Source organism: Ctenopharyngodon idella, chromosome 1 (genome assembly GCF_019924925.1).
Source record: "Ctenopharyngodon idella isolate HZGC_01 chromosome 1, HZGC01, whole genome shotgun sequence".
NCBI lineage: Eukaryota > Metazoa > Chordata > Actinopteri > Cypriniformes > Xenocyprididae > Ctenopharyngodon > Ctenopharyngodon idella.
The window spans coordinates 22,009,845-22,026,931 of record NC_067220.1 but is presented as its reverse complement, the minus strand read 5'-3'; the positions used below and the strand labels follow the sequence as shown (position 1 = coordinate 22,026,931).

The 17,087-nt window shown below is 34.6% G+C and overlaps 1 protein-coding gene across 2 annotated transcripts in view; it reads left to right on the top strand.

Annotated features, from left to right (window-relative positions):
• Positions 1-4,156: 4,156 nt before the first annotated feature.
• Positions 4,157-17,087, top strand: part of trim2a (tripartite motif containing 2a) — a 37,988-nt gene continuing 25,057 nt past the window's right edge. The window contains exon 1 of one of the 2 annotated variants that reach the window (XM_051914099.1): positions 4,157-4,318. The gene's annotated coding sequence lies outside the window, so the exon portion shown is untranslated. Of the gene's footprint in view, positions 4,319-9,687; positions 9,850-17,087 lie in introns of those variants that run through there. The other variant, XM_051914190.1, reaches the window with a different exon arrangement.

The window sequence follows — 17,087 nt, the reverse complement described above, 5'->3', positions numbered from 1 at the left end:
TGCCATGGTGATGCTGTTCCAGTGGAGAAGTATTTACCCTTAAAGGCGTTTTCATTTGTATCACTCTAAATATCAAACTACAATTTAACTAAGTGAAAACACATCTGTCCATGGCACTCAAAGGGATAGTTAACCTTTAAAAAAAAAAGAGAAAGAAAATTATTATTTACTCCACTACATGTCATTCCAAACCTGTGTGACTGCAGAACACAAAAAAAGATTTTGAAGAATGTTGGTAACCAAACATTTTGTGTGTGTTAGTGTGTGTGTGTCTAAATACTTTATACAGAGGTTAATGTAGATAATTGTGTAAATAATCATACTGTATGTTGAATATCATGCATGTTCGAGACACTATATGAGGCTTGCTGATATAACTGGTTTGAGCTTGACCCTGAACAATATGCAGTTCTTGGGTTAAGAATAGTTAGGTTAATAAATGGTCAGTTTACTTAATGGGTGACACATATTCTACATATAATTGTGTTTGAATAAGACATGAACTGTTTGTCTGTTTATCTCTGTTACAGATAAACAGAAGCAATGCTTGTGTTACAGCGACTAGCTTGCTGCACAGTTAGTTAACAGTCATGTTGAATGGTTTTCTGGGGTCAGACCAACTCGTTTTGATGAGAATTATGAGAGCATGTTGCTAACAGTGCCAAGGTCATATAGGAACAATTCTCAGGAAATACATGCAATTCAAAAATCGAAAGCCCACTTGCCCAGTCTTTTTGGATAAAAGCCAAATGTGCAAATGTAGCCCAAGAATGTTCATTTGTTTCTGCACTGGTAAAGTAAGGTGTAATCATAGCTTTTATTCAAGAAACCAGAAACAACATGAAAGTATTGAGTCCATCCTTCTATTGCTAAAAGATGGCACATTGGCAATGCAAAAGTGTTTGGTATAAGCAGTGACAGTTTAAGTTAATACGGTATTTACAAGACACTAAGTTGACTGTCTTCAAAACAATCACAAGGTGTATATAAGAAAAAAAGTAATATAATCTCAGGCAGCTACTGATGCAGTACACTACAACTAAGCTCCAGCAGGAGGAGCCGCAGCATAAGACAATCAAAATGATTCCCAATCCATAAACGACTAGAAATTGTGGAAACAGTCATGCGCCAAATTCCAACTGAAGTAAAAGTTGACACTCGGACAAAATGCAATGTAAAAAAAAAATATAATAATTTTGTTGCTTATGTTGAAATCAAAATGAAGGACATCATTATCAAAAGCAGTGGAACTCAAGAACATGATGACAATCTGAAAAACAGTGCTCAACCAAGCACTGTTCTAGAGAAGAATTGTACATTGTTGACTAATAATGAAGGCCTTAAAGGGATAGTTCACCCAAAAATGAAAATTTTGTCATCATTTACTCATCCTCAGGCTGTTCCAAACCTGTATAAATTTCTTTGTTCTGTTGAACACAAAGGAAGATATTTTGAAGATTGGGGGAAACTGCAGTGTTATGGGGCACCATTGACTTCCATAGTATATATATTTTTTTTTCTACTATGGAAATCAATGGTGCCCTAAAGCAGCCTGGTTACAAACTTTCTTCAAAATATCTTCCATTGTGTTCAACAGAACAAAGAAATTTATACAGGTTTGGAACAACTTGAGGGTAAGTAAATGAAGACAGTATTTTCATTTTTGGATGAACTATCTCTTTAAAGCCGATCACTCCAAAATTAAAGCAATATCAATGTGGGTCAATGACAAATAATACCAAAGGAAAAATCTTTTCAAAATCTAGTTTAAAATACTGTATTCTATATTCATATTGGTTTAATATGGTTTTGAAAAATCATTTTCAAGAAAGTTTTAAATGACTCTAAAAATGTCATGTGGTACAACTATCAATTAAAAGGTATTTCTGTATATATGTGACTGTACTCATCTTAATCATTATTTTAATATATTTTTAAATATATATTTTCAAACCTACTTACAGAAATTATGAATGATTAATTTATATACATCATTGACATTGTGCGACTTCTCGAGAATATGACAATTTACAACCTGAAATAACCTTTCCTTGCCTTGTCATAGAAAGTTAGAATTTCTTTTGAGACTCGATGACAGTTATGAGGGGCTACATGGGTCTTTTGTTTTGTTTTGTTTTGTTTTTTCTGCATGTTTGTTCGACCACTTTTTTTTTTTTTTAAATAGATGACAAAAAAGGAGAACAGGTCTTCCACAACTAATTATACATCAACCATTTATTGAAAATTATACATTTAAAACTGCCACCTTTCCACAGCTTGATTTGCACAATCAACTTTCCAAGCAACACTCTTGGCGTCCTTGTTTTTGTACAAATCCGGACTGTCGCCACCTACTGGTGAAAGTTTTATTTTTTAAAATGTTTACTTGACATTCGTCTAACAGTTTTTAAAATTTGACTACATGTTTCAGAACGTTCAGGGAAGATTCATAGTTTCCGTAATGTTTGCAAAATGATAAAATGGTTCCCTTAATGTTCACATAACTAGAAAAAAGTTTTTAAAACGTTTAAAAAAACTGGATGTTGTAAGTTGTAACAAAACTAAAAAACATTTGAAAAATGTCCATAAGAACATTCCATAAACATGTATAAATAACGTTTTTGTGCTAACGTTTTGATAACGTTATTAAAGACCACATAACTTTGAACAAATGTGATGTGATCTGCGAAAACCCATCACATGGTGACATTTTATTTATTTTTACTATCGCATGAAAGCTGGATTCGAGCCCTTTCCAAATCTGTTTTTACTTTCATAGCTTGTCTGTAACTAATCGCTCTGATTTTCAGGAACCGAATTTTGAGAAAAACAGATTTAATTAACTGTCACCCCCTTTTTTCACATAGACATGAAAATGCACTATCCAAACATAAATGGTTGTAATTCAAGAATGATTTGGAATATAGACTTAAGGTTTGTCTTGTTTTAAAGAAGACACTTGTAAGATTATTGCAGAAGTGAAATAAATTATGTAAGTGAAATTAAAAAAAAAGTAATAAAAAAGTTATAGAAGTTTAATTTTATGAAAACGTAAAAATATATTTGTTTATATTTTATAATAATATATTACAAAACATGTTTTACTCTTAAACTGCAAGAAAATAAAAGCCAGAAAATTTCAACATTCCAAATTTTAGGTTGAAATATTTCAAAAATGAGCTTTCAGTAAGATTTTGTTTGGGCGCAGTACCAAACTTTTTCACTAGATGGCACCCAAGCTCCATATCTGACCATTTAAGGGCGCCACCATTTATTTGAGTAATTGAATCATATATTTCCATATTTTCATACATTTTATGAAGTAGACATCCTATTCAGAAGTAGTATTGGCAGTTTGGCAGAATTTGATTTGAATTCAACCTCTAATAAACACATATTTAGAACATGCGTGTTCATTATAGCTCCGTACGTTCTCTTGTGCTCCGCCTTCTCACGATAACGTTGTATTAGAAAAAAAAAAAAAAAAACCTTTGCTTGCCATAGTTTACACAGGACTGGCGGGAAATTTGCATTAATACACCTTCATTGTGGCTCATATGTGGTTTATTTTGATAGGTTAAGTGTCGTTGTAGTGTTAAGAGAAGGAAAGCTATGGCCGTTTTTTGTTGTTGTTGTTGTTTTTTAACCTCCGCTGGGTGTGTTCTTAAACAGTAACATTAGAGAAAGACAGACTTGCCACTATAAATCGCTATTTTTCTGCTCTTAACAGGCGAATTTTACCAAGATATTTTCATGATAGACAAGATGTAATAGAATGATAATTTAATAAAAACCCAATTTTGACAAAAAAAATGACATTCGACCTTTTTTTTTTTTTTTTTTACTTTACTGAAAACGTTCCATCGCGACATGACGGGTTTTCTCAGATCGCATCACAAATGTTCTATAACATTACTGGAAGAAGGTTTGTTTTGAGAGAACCTCGCCTAAGCGTTATCCAAAGTTCTGAGCATGTTCCCGTTAGCTGCACAAACAGCTTAACAACTTTTGAAAACAACAACAACAAACCCATCTGTCACAGGACAATATCCTGGCAGCACTGATTTTATTCAAAACAGTCTTATTCTACAAACATGGCCAAATTTATGATTTATTTATATTTTCCGCCCTCCTCACAAAGAACTGAATAATTCATAAAATTGGTCTTACATAAAGCATCCTAGTGAGACTCTGCAAGATGACACGTTCACTTTGAGTGCTGTAGGCAGTGCGAATACTGTAGTTATTCTCTCAACAAGACTGTTATAATTCAACGCAAAAAGGACTCTTAGGACTGCTGGAGACTTACATCGTAAACGTAAGTTTTAAACATTTCTAATGCATGCCATGCTCACGTAATCATTTTAAAGACGCATGAAAATGGTGCTGTCACAGATGTCATCCATCACATCATTACACTGCAACATTCAAAAAGATATGTGAATTGATTGAATTTGTTAATGTTTTGACAACTTGTTTTCAATTGTACAATGAGTCAAACATATACTGTACATGCACAGAAAACAGTTTGCACAAACACATTCAAAATGGTTTACTTACTCTTGACTCGGTCTTTAGATTCATATTGCGTTAGTGATGAATGTCAATGTCATTGTGCAGGCAGATTAAATGACTGACCTTTTTTTCAACAGTCATCGATCTGCAAAGTTACAGCTGTACTTTAAATTAATCAGTTGATACAGTGCACTTATTGTGTACATACTGTACGTGTTTTTACATTGTACTTATATTTTTTAAAAATCTGTAATTTATTTCATTAATTACATATCATTACACTGTTGACCCTACATCTACCCCTTAACCAACCCTTAAAACTAACCTTACCATACCATGCAATTTGTCATCAAACTCACCCGTATCTCACCTTAATAGCAGCAAAAGTGCAATACAACATGAACACAATAAGTGCATTGAACCAAACAATTAAATTTTTGATGCAAGTAGTTAAAGACACCTAATATAAAGTGTGACCCTTGTTAACTTTTTCTTTGTATGATCAGTTTATTTTGACCATAAATGAGGTGACAAAATGTCCCATGAAACTAGCTAACAGCATGCTTTGTAACCCTATTCATTCATTCATTCATTTAAATGTTAAATGTATGTAAACCCATTTATATACATACCCATACATGTACAAAGACCTATTATTGTCTTTGATGCTTGTCTGGACAACTTTGGTGTTGAATGTCTTGTGTTTAATTCAGAGCGTTAAATACTTTTAATATATGATTAACATTTTTGGTAAACAAAAACTAGATAATATTTATTCATAAATCATATATTACATCCAGCCTGGTTTAAATACTGCCTGATAACCGAAAGACTAAAAATAACTGGTTAAAATCACGGTCTGTTTAAATATTGAATGAACAGAAAGAGCTTTTTCTGTTGCGTGTTAGACCTCTCTCCTAGTGCTTCTACCATTCAGCTAGAGACATAGTGTTGTATAGCATGGATCAACTCTTAAAGGGTTAGTTCACCCAAAAATGAAAATAATGTAATTTATTACTCACCCTCATGCCTTTCCACACCCGTAAGACCTTCGTTAATCTTCGGAACACAAATTAAGATATTTTTGTTGAAATCCGATGGCTCGGTGAGGCCTGCATAGCCAGCAATGTCATTTCCTCTCTTAAGATCTATTAATGTACTAAAAACATATATAAATCAGTTCATGTGAGTACAGTGGTTCAATATTAATATTATAAATTAGAATATTTTTGGTGCGCCAAAAAAACAAAATAACAACTTATATAGTGATGGCCGATTTCAAAACACTGCTTCATGAAGCTTCGGAGCGTTATGAATCTTTTGTGTCGAATCAGCGGTTCGGAGCGCCAAAGTCACGTGATTTCAGCAGTTTGGGGGTTTGACACGCGATCCGAATCATGATTCGACACAAAAGATTCATAACGCTCCGAAGCTTCATGAAGCAGTGTTTTGAAATCGGCCATCACTATATAAGTTGTTATTTTGTTTTTTTGGCGCACCAAAAATATTCTTGTCGCTTTATAATATTAATATTGAACCACTGTACTCACATGAACTGATTTCAATATGTTTTAAGTACATTAATGGATCTTGAGAGAGGAAATGTCACTGCTGGCTATGCAGGCCTCACTGAGCCATCAGATTTCAACAAAAATATCTAAATTTGTGTTCCGAAGATTAACGAAGGTCTTACGGGTGTGGAACGGCATGAGGGTGAGTAATAAATAACATTATTTTCATTTTTGGGTGAACTAACCCTTTAAGTCAGCCTTGCTTTACTTCTTATTTGTATTTTACTTTATGAATCATCAATATAAATGTAGACCATTTGTGTTTTCTTTGTTGTTTAGTATTAAGCTGAAAGATGTTGATTGAAGAAATACTAAGTTGGGCTTTATTATTGGATGAAATTGCAAACAGACACATTTGACCTCTTGACCTTCAGCACCCTGAGAGTGTACCACACTCTAGTACTGTTCACAAATAGCATTTTTGGGATCAGTATGTATTTATGACTCCTGTGCTCTAACTAGCATATTGTACATTCTCAGAATACTGACTAAAGTTTTTAAAGGAATACAAAAGGCCCTCCTCTGGTATTGTAACATTTTTATTTGTGTGTATGCTAACAAAATTAGCCACTGCTGGGTACTAAAATTATTATGTCCGGTGTATGATCAGTGTTTACTTTGAGGTCAGATCAGAATTTTCTGATGTATTGTTTATTTGGAGAATCATAAATAATAGTATATGAGAAACAAACTGTTGTCTTCTATTTTTACAGTGATTTATGGGGGATTATTTTATATTCAAGGTTTTAGGAAGAAAAGTTCAAGTGAATGGTACAGTACAAAGCTCTCCTGTTTTCTTTTAGGCTGTCAGTGATGCCAGGACAGATTTCCTCTAATTGTTTTCATGTCCCACAAGTAGCCTTGCAAGAATAAACTGATTCATAATTTTATCAGTAAATCTTTCACTGCCCCTAATTCACTTGTACTCAAAGTGGAAGACATTACCACAGGACAAACAAGTCGTATTTATATTTATTCCTTTAGTCACATCCTTTTAACCAATGTGACTTACAAAATATAGCAACAAGTGGCAATCATCGGGAAATGTACAAGTGAAAGTGAAATGTATCTTTTCAAATATAATGTGTTTGTTACAATTAGGTTCACTCTGAATCCTCACTGATAGTTAGGGTTTGATGAAACAGGTTACAGCATTATACACTGGTGTCAAAAGGAACAACTGACTTCCAAAGGAAATCACTATATCTTACTGTTAGATTGAAATAGAAGTCAAAAAACCCTCTGAAAAAGATTTACTGTCATAATATATGTCATTATAAAATATATATAATTTCTACAGAGGTCTAATTGTGCTGGAAGGACGATCAACAGAGTATTACATTAGATCGGTCTTGAACAGTTGTGCAGTTGTGTGAGAGATGGAGAAATATTGTATCTTCTATCTTGTAAAATATGGTCTAGATGTGAGGTGGTTGAATAGGTGCAGAAACATCAATCTTCCTGAAAGGAGTGAATGACAACAGATTGCTGAGAGCATTGGCTGGTTTTGTAGTGTAGAGAACTTGTTGCTGATGGTCGCCAGCTTATTAGTGGAAAACATGCCAAAGCTATCAGCTGTCAGAGAGGTATAGGAAGGAAGACAGCCACTGGAGGTTAGCCCAGATGGATGTTAATGTCAACAAGGACTGGCAGTTGAGTGCCATTCTCAGAGGAAAGACAACAATAGCATGCTTAGCTTCTCAAGTTACCCTGTTGACTAATAGGACGAAAAATGAATTTTATGATCTGTGAATGTAGAAAGAAAAAGTGAACTTCCATGTGTTGGAAATGAGCAAACATGTTTAGGTGAAGAATGGCAGAAGTCCAAACCTCCTCTCTTCTTTAATTAACTCCCGATCCTACAGTCTACACAGTTGTACTACTAGATGGCAGAGTATTTCTATTGTTCGGACAGGACTGAGATTAGTATTGTTGAATAGTGCATGTGATTTAGGTTTTGAAATAAAAAGTTGGCTTACCATGCTGATTTAATGTTGTCACATGACCCTTCTTGCCATATTGTCCATTGTGCGATCAAACAGTGGCATGCAGATGAGTTGAGCACAGAAAGAAACATATAAAACCAGTATCAGAAATCAGTGATTTTACCTATTCAACAGAAACACAATCTGATTTTAATGTAAAAAAAAAACAAAAAAACATTTGGGTTACTGAACTTTACCATATTAATTTAATGATCTCACATGACCCACATTTTGATTTCATCAAAAATATCTTAATTTGCATTCCGAAGATGAACGAAGGTCTTACAGGTTTGGAACGACATGAGGATGAGTAATTAATTTGGGTGCACTAACCCTTTAAAATATTTAGACTGAATGTTTGGATCCAAACGCAAGAGGGCAGCAGAGCATCACTTACGTCACTGAAAAGACCTGAAAAAAAAAAAAAAACTTAAAAAACAATAATAAAATAAATAAAAAAAAAAAATACTATTATTAAACAAAAGCAATTCAAACAAATTAAGTATATAAATAAAATATAGTCAAAGCCTAGGCCATTGGGATCCAATCACCACGATTCAGTGATGCAACGTATTTTTTTCAAATATAATCTGTCTTTAAGAAATAGTATACTAGCCTATGTTATTTTAAAAGAGACAAATGATATTGTCTCCTCATTTTAATTGGACAGCAGTTTATTCAGTCATGTCTGGCAACTGACAAATATGTATTATTACATATAAAAAAAATTAAGTAGCCTAATATTTAATGATCTATAAGGTTTTTGGAGATTACAGATTTCTTTGCAAATTATGTCAAAATCAAGAGATACCATGGTTCTACAAATGAATATGCATTTTTATTACACGTGAAGCTATTCAACCATTTAGTTACAGTCTTCTTAGTACAGTCTTAGTACAGTCAATGATTTATTCTGCAGGTTGTCACATTTAATCATTTAACCGATTTTTCAGTATGGTTAGGCATTTTCTGATTTCAAGATTCGTGCAAGAGACTGCCACCAATATACTAGACACAGTATTTGTTTATATGCTTGCTTTATGTTCTCTGAATGTCTTAAGGCAGCATGGAAAGGCGATTTGGCATTTTTCTTTAGTTTTGCATAAAAAAGGACAGGGTAATCAAAATTATTTATGGACTTTTTTAGGTCTATTTTAGCCACATATTGGTGCATGTGTGAAAACAAGTGAATAGCAAGCTAGTTTTACAAGTGAATTTAAGCGTGTTAGCAATTGAGGAAATATATTTACAATTTATTTTAATAAAAAAAAAAAAAAAACGTATTTACATAATTTTTTATAGGCATATCGTTTTTTACAAATGAGAACAAACCCAAAAAAGGAGGGTTAGGGGATTTTGTCGGATTTAGCTCACTTCAGGATACAAATTTGTACGCACACACACAAACACGCACACGAACACAACCTGAACTAACTGTTAAATCCTCTCATCCCTGCTGCTTGGTCAGTGAGAGTTTAACCCCATACCTCGCAAAGCACTTCACATTCCCCGCCCTCATTTAAAATAGACCTTTGCGATTGGCCATAAGTCACGGCTAGTGAAGGTAACTCCGCCCTTACATTCATCAAAGCGTTTCTGATTGGTCATTTCCTACAGCTCCTCCCTTTGCCTTTTGACAGTAGCTGAAGGCACAGTGAGTTTGTTATCCGTAACTCACGTTTCATCAAGAGAAAGATGAGTGGACAGACAGAGACAATCTGACGGTTTTGTTTTCTGGAATTAATCGGCTTGAGCAGAAGTGCAGACATGGAGAACGCGTAAGTATTTTTAGTCATAGAGAGAGAACAGAATGCACAAAGAGAGAGGTATTTTTCCCAACGTTGTGTTGTTTTAATCTGCTATCTGCGATGCCAGCAACATGTGCATTTATAGTCACTGATCCATGGCGGACAATATTTTGATAAGTTATGAGGTATGCAACAGGCTTCTATAACTTTGTATGGCACAGCAGACCATTTTAGTTTTTTCAATGATTGATAAGCATTTCTTCATAAAATTCGTACTGTTGCTTCGTACAGGTCAGGTTGTAAGTTTGTGGTGAACAAAAAAAGTCTGTTTTCAGTCTGTTGCTATGATAATCGAAACTATTTGAGGCGACTTTATTAAGCCAAGCACCAAGCATAATGAGCAAGGAATTTATGATTAAAATATGTTATTATTAAAACCATGTATTTGACTGAAGCTCAAGCAGTGTGTTCAGATGCTCAGGTCACCTGAATTCACCTGTAGCCTACTGACATTTTCAGAAATCTCACAATATACCATTTATTACAATTTACATGTATTCATTTATCAGACACTTTTATCAAGGTTTATTTACAAGTGATGAATTGTACTATACCATTACCACCATATTTCAGAAACAGAATGTGTCAACATTATAATACACAAGCCATTTTCTTTTGTGGTAATTCATTGTAACGTGACAGCCCTGCTCCCTTCCTGCATGTCTGGAAAGAGTTTATCTACACTTGCAGACTGTGCACTGACGCCTATTCAAGGAAAATATGCCACTCTGATATAAGAAGACTTGTGTGTGTGTGTGTGTGTGTGTGTGTGTGTATGTGTGAGTTCTGTAATGTTAATCTTTCGACAGTTAGACAGACCTTGGTGGTGTTCCCTGTCCTCCTATTGTAAATCACTCAGTGATTGCAATTTTAATGATCATTGTAATGTAGACCTATATAATCAGTTAAAGATGCGCGCACACACACACACACAGAGTTGCAATAACAGTTTTCTGTAACACTGCACTATTCCAAGCCATCAGCTTGTCTGAATTAACACATAATTTCAGACAAGTATTGTGTATTATGGTTTGTCTTAACCGAAATTGCACTGTGATAGGAAATGGAGATTATAATCAAGATCATTTTGACTTCTTGGGCCGTAAAGCACACACACTGAAGCAGATAGGCCTCCTCAGGAAGATGATTGGCCCAGTGTCCTGGTTTGCATACAGGAAGGCAGTGGCTCATGATATTTTTAGTGGCACTAAAGACAAAATGTTGTCTATAATTTTAACACTGAAAGGAATAATTAACCCTCCAAAATTTTGATCATAATGTACGCTGATGTTCGCAACCTGTGTAATTATTATTATTATTATTTTTTTTTTAATTGAACATAAAAGGAGAAATTTGGAAAAATGTCCTCGCTGTTCATTCCCATACAACTAAAGTGGTTGGTGATTTATACTACTTGGTCCAAAAAAGGACCATAAAATTAGATCAGCTGTGGTTAGAAAAGATTGATGTTTAAGTAATTATAAATCTGCTAGAAGATGTCACACATGCAAAAACAAATGAGGTTTCCTGCACAGTTTCCTGCACATCTCTTCCTCCTTTATCATGTTGTCTACTGTGCTGCACTCATAGCTGTATGCAAATAAAGTTCTGTTCACTATTCTGCCATGATTTAAATTGACACTTTAGCAATTTGTATATAAGTATAATTATTTTTAGTATGTAGAGTATACAAATTGGTAATTCTGGACAAAATGTACTAGACTTACCAATCTGTTTTAATGGAAATTTAAGGCACATATTGTCGCAGAGGTCAAATAGGTCAAATTATGTCCATTAGTTAAAATAGAGGAGTATTTGCACAAGTATTGTGACTGTTCACAAATATGGCTGAACCTTACAACAAAGTTTTAAAGGAGGATTCTCAATTCAAGTTATTAAAATCGTCATCTATATTTGAATTGTTTATCAGTATTATATTGGTAACTCAAAGCTCTTACAGTTACTTGTACTTAATGGCTGGATTTTGTATAAATCAATATAGTATAGGCATATGGTGAAACGGACAGATATTACAGTGCATTGGCCTGATCTGTCGTCGTTGTCTACTGCCCTCATGCTGAAATTATAGACTCAAAGGTTGTTGAGATGATAACATTTCCATGGTTATTCTATTGAATGATGCGTCAACACTGTAGGGTCATCTTGTTATCTTTTAAGCTCTTAAATAATATGAAAATATGAATTTAGCCTGATTAAATAAACAAAGTTGCCATTCCTCTTAAGAGTTATGGTAGGATGAATACGCAGAATGTACTATTTACTGTGCTGTTGCTATTGCTTTGTGGTTTCTCCTGTGTTCATTTTTGGATGTCACACATGCACTGGGTGTGTGTGTGTGTGTGTGTGTGTGTGTACGTCTGGGTTAAAGCCCTGATGAGATGATTAGTGCTGCTGATGAAAGTGGTGGGGGAGGGGCTGTGTAAAGAGTCGACCCTGTGTGACATGGATGGTGATGGGCTGTGAATGTATGGCAAAGGTCACACATGTCTATATGCTGTCTATGTGTGCAGTGTGCACCTAATTTTCTTTCATATTTTTGGTTCACTGAAGTACTTTTACATGTTTGTGTATGCATTTTTATTTATTTATTTGTATTTCCATTGTATTAATAGTCCTGCAAATAATCCTTCAGTGTGACAAATGGATTTTTATAAGTACAAATATTCCATGTAACCTTTCAATTAATATGAAAAAGCTGCAGATTTATTAGTTATAAAAGAATATATCTACTAGTGATGTATTGAAATTAATTTTTACAGAAACACAGAAGACGAAAAGACAGTTTATTTAATAATCAATTAATCAAATTTGTTTAATAATCAACACTCAAATAAAAACTGAGTTGTACAAACAGAATCAATATAGTAAGGCAGTTTTTTTAATAATAGAATTATGAATTCTTTTAATAATAGAATTATGTTTACTCCAATTTTTTTGCTGTAAATGGCTGTAAAATGCTGTAAACAATGGCTGTAATAGAAAATGATGACATATTTATTCAAACATACGTTAAATAATTAAGACATCACAACAGATTAAGTAAAAATAAATATGTAATACAGTTCATATAGCCTATTTAGCCAAATGCTCTTCTCCAAAACCTTTTGGGCTAAAACCAAAAATTGCTGTTTCAGCAGAAAATTTTTGTTTGTCGAACATTTTGGTGCATCATTAATATCTACGATCAATGCTTTGGGGGAATGCAGCCCTGTTCAGTTAGATGGATTATTAGTGAGCATGCATCAGTTACATTTAAAGGGATAGTTCACCCAAAAATGGCATTATATCACCTCTATAATAACAGAATAAGTATCTGATATCCCCAGAATGTGTATGTGAAGTTTTAGCTCAAAATACCACACAGATCATTTTTTATTGCATGTTAAATTTGTCACTTTTTGATGGTGAGCAAAAATGCTCTGTTTTTGTGTGTGTCCCTTTAAATGCAAATGAGCTGCTGCTCCTACGAAGAGGGCAAGTTTCAAGAGCTCGTGTTAGCACATAGTGTTAGCAGCGCCGAGTACCTCAGACTTACTGAAAATGTCAGAAACTGTTCAGCCTTTTATGTTCAAATTGGAGTTGGACAATGATGGAGAGACTCAAGAAGAAGTGACAACATGTAGAATGCAACAGGACGTTTCTGAATGGTTAGTTGATGAATTTATGTAGCTGATGTGGAGTTAACTATCTTAAAGTTATTGATTGCATATTCTGTCATGCTAATCTATAAATCGCTCATGTGGAAACTGTTGTAAGATCCTACAGAGCCAGAGAATATATGCTGCATGAAGATAGAACAGGTATAGTTTAGTTAAAGGATTAGTCCACTTTCAAATAAAAATTTCCTGATAATTTACTCACCCCCATGTCATCCAAGATGTCCATGTCCTTCTTTCTTCAGTCCAAAAGAAATTAAGGTTTTTGATGAAAACATTCCAGGATTTTTATCCTTATATTGGACTTCAGTGGTCTCCAAACGGTTGAAGGTCAAAATTACAGTTTCAGTGCAGCTTCAAAGGGCTTTAAACAATACCAGACGAGGAATAATGGTTTTATCTAGCAAAACGATCAGTCATTTTCTAAAAAAAAAATCAAAATGTATATGCTTTATAGGCACAAATGATCGCATCACAAGTGCTTCCACCAGAACGCGATTCTGTATTCTTCAAAAAGCTTATGCTAAATGTCCTACGCCGTCCTTATTCAACTTACGGAACGAACGTGGCGCCAGTTCTGTTTTTTCCGTAAGTTGAATAGGGAAGGCGTAGGACATTTAGCATAAGCTCTTTGAATACGGAATCGCGTTCTTATAGTTTCAAACAATCTGTAAATCCAGCTTAGAACTGGGCCTTGTTTATGAAACCATAAGCGCCGATCCTGAGGGTTCGAGCAGCCACGGAAAAACACGAGATATTCTCCATTCATTTTAACCAATAAAAAAGTGATTGCAACTATCAGTTTTTATGGTTATTTTAATAACAAATATTGAGAGCGCATCAAAGTAATGCATGAGAACAAAACTCTCATGCTGGGTTCTTTGGGAAGCAAGGTTATCTTTTCCTCACAACCAAAAACACACTTCTTTGGTGACATTGTTGATTTCGTGAAGTCCTGTGACTTGTGTTTTGAAACTTTGGCCATGTTTAGCATGAGAATCCAACTCTTTAACAGTGTAAATAAGTCAGAATACATAAAATAGCATTAGACCCCCCCTTTAATTACAGTTATAATTTGTCATGTTGTCAACTTGCTTTTATGACATGCTATTGCATTTGTGTTACGAACTGTATTGCAATAACATGGCCTCACCCCTTTGTTGCGTGTTCTTGGGGGCAGGGTTTATGTAAATTTTAGGGTTAGTGATGTCACCAACCCGGGAAGAAGCTCGTTGTAGTCCCTATCAGCTGTTTGTTGTAGTCCTTAAACAGAGAATTCTTTAAAAGAAAATATCTCCCTTTGCATTGAACTTTGAGCGTCCTAACTTTGCAGACGTTGTTTATGCTCTAATAGCAACATCACACACTAACTAAAGTTAAAAAAGTGAAATCCCAATGAACCACCCCTTTAATTACTCACTCTCATGTCGTTCCAAACCTGTAAGACTTCCGTTCATCGGAGCACAAATTAAGATCTTTCTGATGAAATCTGAGAGCTTTCTCCCCCTTCATAGACAGCTATGCAATTACCACTTTAACGCTTCAAAAAATTCATAAAGAGATCGTAAAACCAATCCATATGAATTGAGCGGAACCTGCTTGAAGTGCAAGAGCAAACCTCTTGCGCAAGCTCAAGCGTGCTGCGTAACACAAGAATGAACTTCATTGGTTCTCAAACGTGAAGCAGCTTCCATTTGCTTGAGCTTCTGTTTACCACAACCAATGTGTGAGTTGATTAATGTTATTATGTGAATAAAATAATAAATTAAATCTGTTCATCAAAGCGATTGAGTCTATTCAGAAAATTTGGACTAAACCACTCAATTCATATGGATTAGTTTTACGATCTCTTTATGAACTTTTTGAAGCCCCAAAGTGTCGGTTGCATAGCTGTCTATGGAGGGACAGAAAGCTCTCAGTTTTCATCAAAAAGATCTTCATTTGTGTTCCGAAGATGAACGAAAGTCTTAATGGTTTGGAAAGACATGAGGGTGAGTAATTAATTAATTTTTTAAAGGTTTTGACATAAAAAGGCACAATGTCAGTCAATTGTCAGTTATATTTCATGCTAATTATGGTGATTTTGCTGTCAGAACATGCTCTTGTTGCCTAGTTACAGAAACCTGACATTAAACTCCTCCCTGTACTGTGGTACTATGATATATAGAGGGTACATCAAAAATATAATTTAAATTTTTTTAGGACTGTGCAATTAATCAAAATCGTATATAATCGTGATGTGAGCATGCACAATTTCTAACCTGCAGAAAAAATTATTTTTGAACTCTGATTAAAATCAAAATCGCAATATTGATAAAAAAATTGTGATAGCATTTTTTGTCCATATCGCACAGCCCTATTTTACATCCTGTTTAATGTAGAAAGTGTACTGTTTTCACTTTGTTATATGATGTACTATAAGTGAATCAAAGACAGTTTGATGATTGAAACATTGATTATTATATCCGACAGTTGGTTTTCACTTTTTGTATGGTTTGTAGGTTTGTATGACCTAACAAAGACAGTCATATGTTTTATATGTTAAGCCCAAATTGCTTGTTTCTGTGTTAAATATTTAATTTTTTTTACATCACGTGGATGGCCGGGTGCTTGTGTGTCGCTTACCTGGGGAACACATGGCACCAGGAATCACTATGGGAAGAAGGCAAGCCGGCGGAGGCAGTGTGATGCTTTGGGAAATGTTCTGCTGGGAAACCTTGGGTCCTGCCCTCCATGTGGATGTTACTTTGACAAGTACCACCTACCTAAGCATTGTTGCAGACCATGTACACCCTTTCATGAAAACGGTATTCCCTGGTGGCTGTGGCCTCTTTCAGCAGGATAATGCACCCTGCCACAAAGCAAAAATGGTTTGAGGAGCATAACAACGAGTTGACTTGGCCTCCAAATTCCCCAGATCTCAATCCAATCGAGCATCTGTGAGATGTGCTGAACAAACAAGTCCGATCCATGGAGGCCCCACCTCGCAACTTACAGGACTTAAAGGATCTGCTGCTAACATCTTGGTGCCAGATACCACAGCACACCTTCAGGGGTCTAGTGGAGTCAATGCCTCGACGGGTCAGGGCTGTTTTGGCAGCAAAGGGGGACCAACACAATATTAGGAAGGGGGTCATAATGTTATGCCTGATCGGTGTATGTATTCTAATTGATTAGCCTTTAAAGTCACCATAAAATCAAAATTGACATTTCTTATTTTTTATGAAATGTTGTACTAGTGTTTATTATAAATAATGTATCTGTGCACATCATTATATATCAGTCAAAAACATTAACATCCCCTACTTATGCTACTTAAATTGAAAGGTATAGATGAAATGTTATTAGTTATTATTTAGGTTAGTATTTAAGTAAGCTGAAAAAATGCTTAAACATCTGGGAAAAAGCCATGATCATGATTATATTTTTGGATATTAGTATTCTGAGTTTGGAAAATATGCCACTTATTTGTGAAAAAAGGTGCCAAAGTGAAATAAAAAAAAAATGTAAATCTACTGTAAATTAAAACTA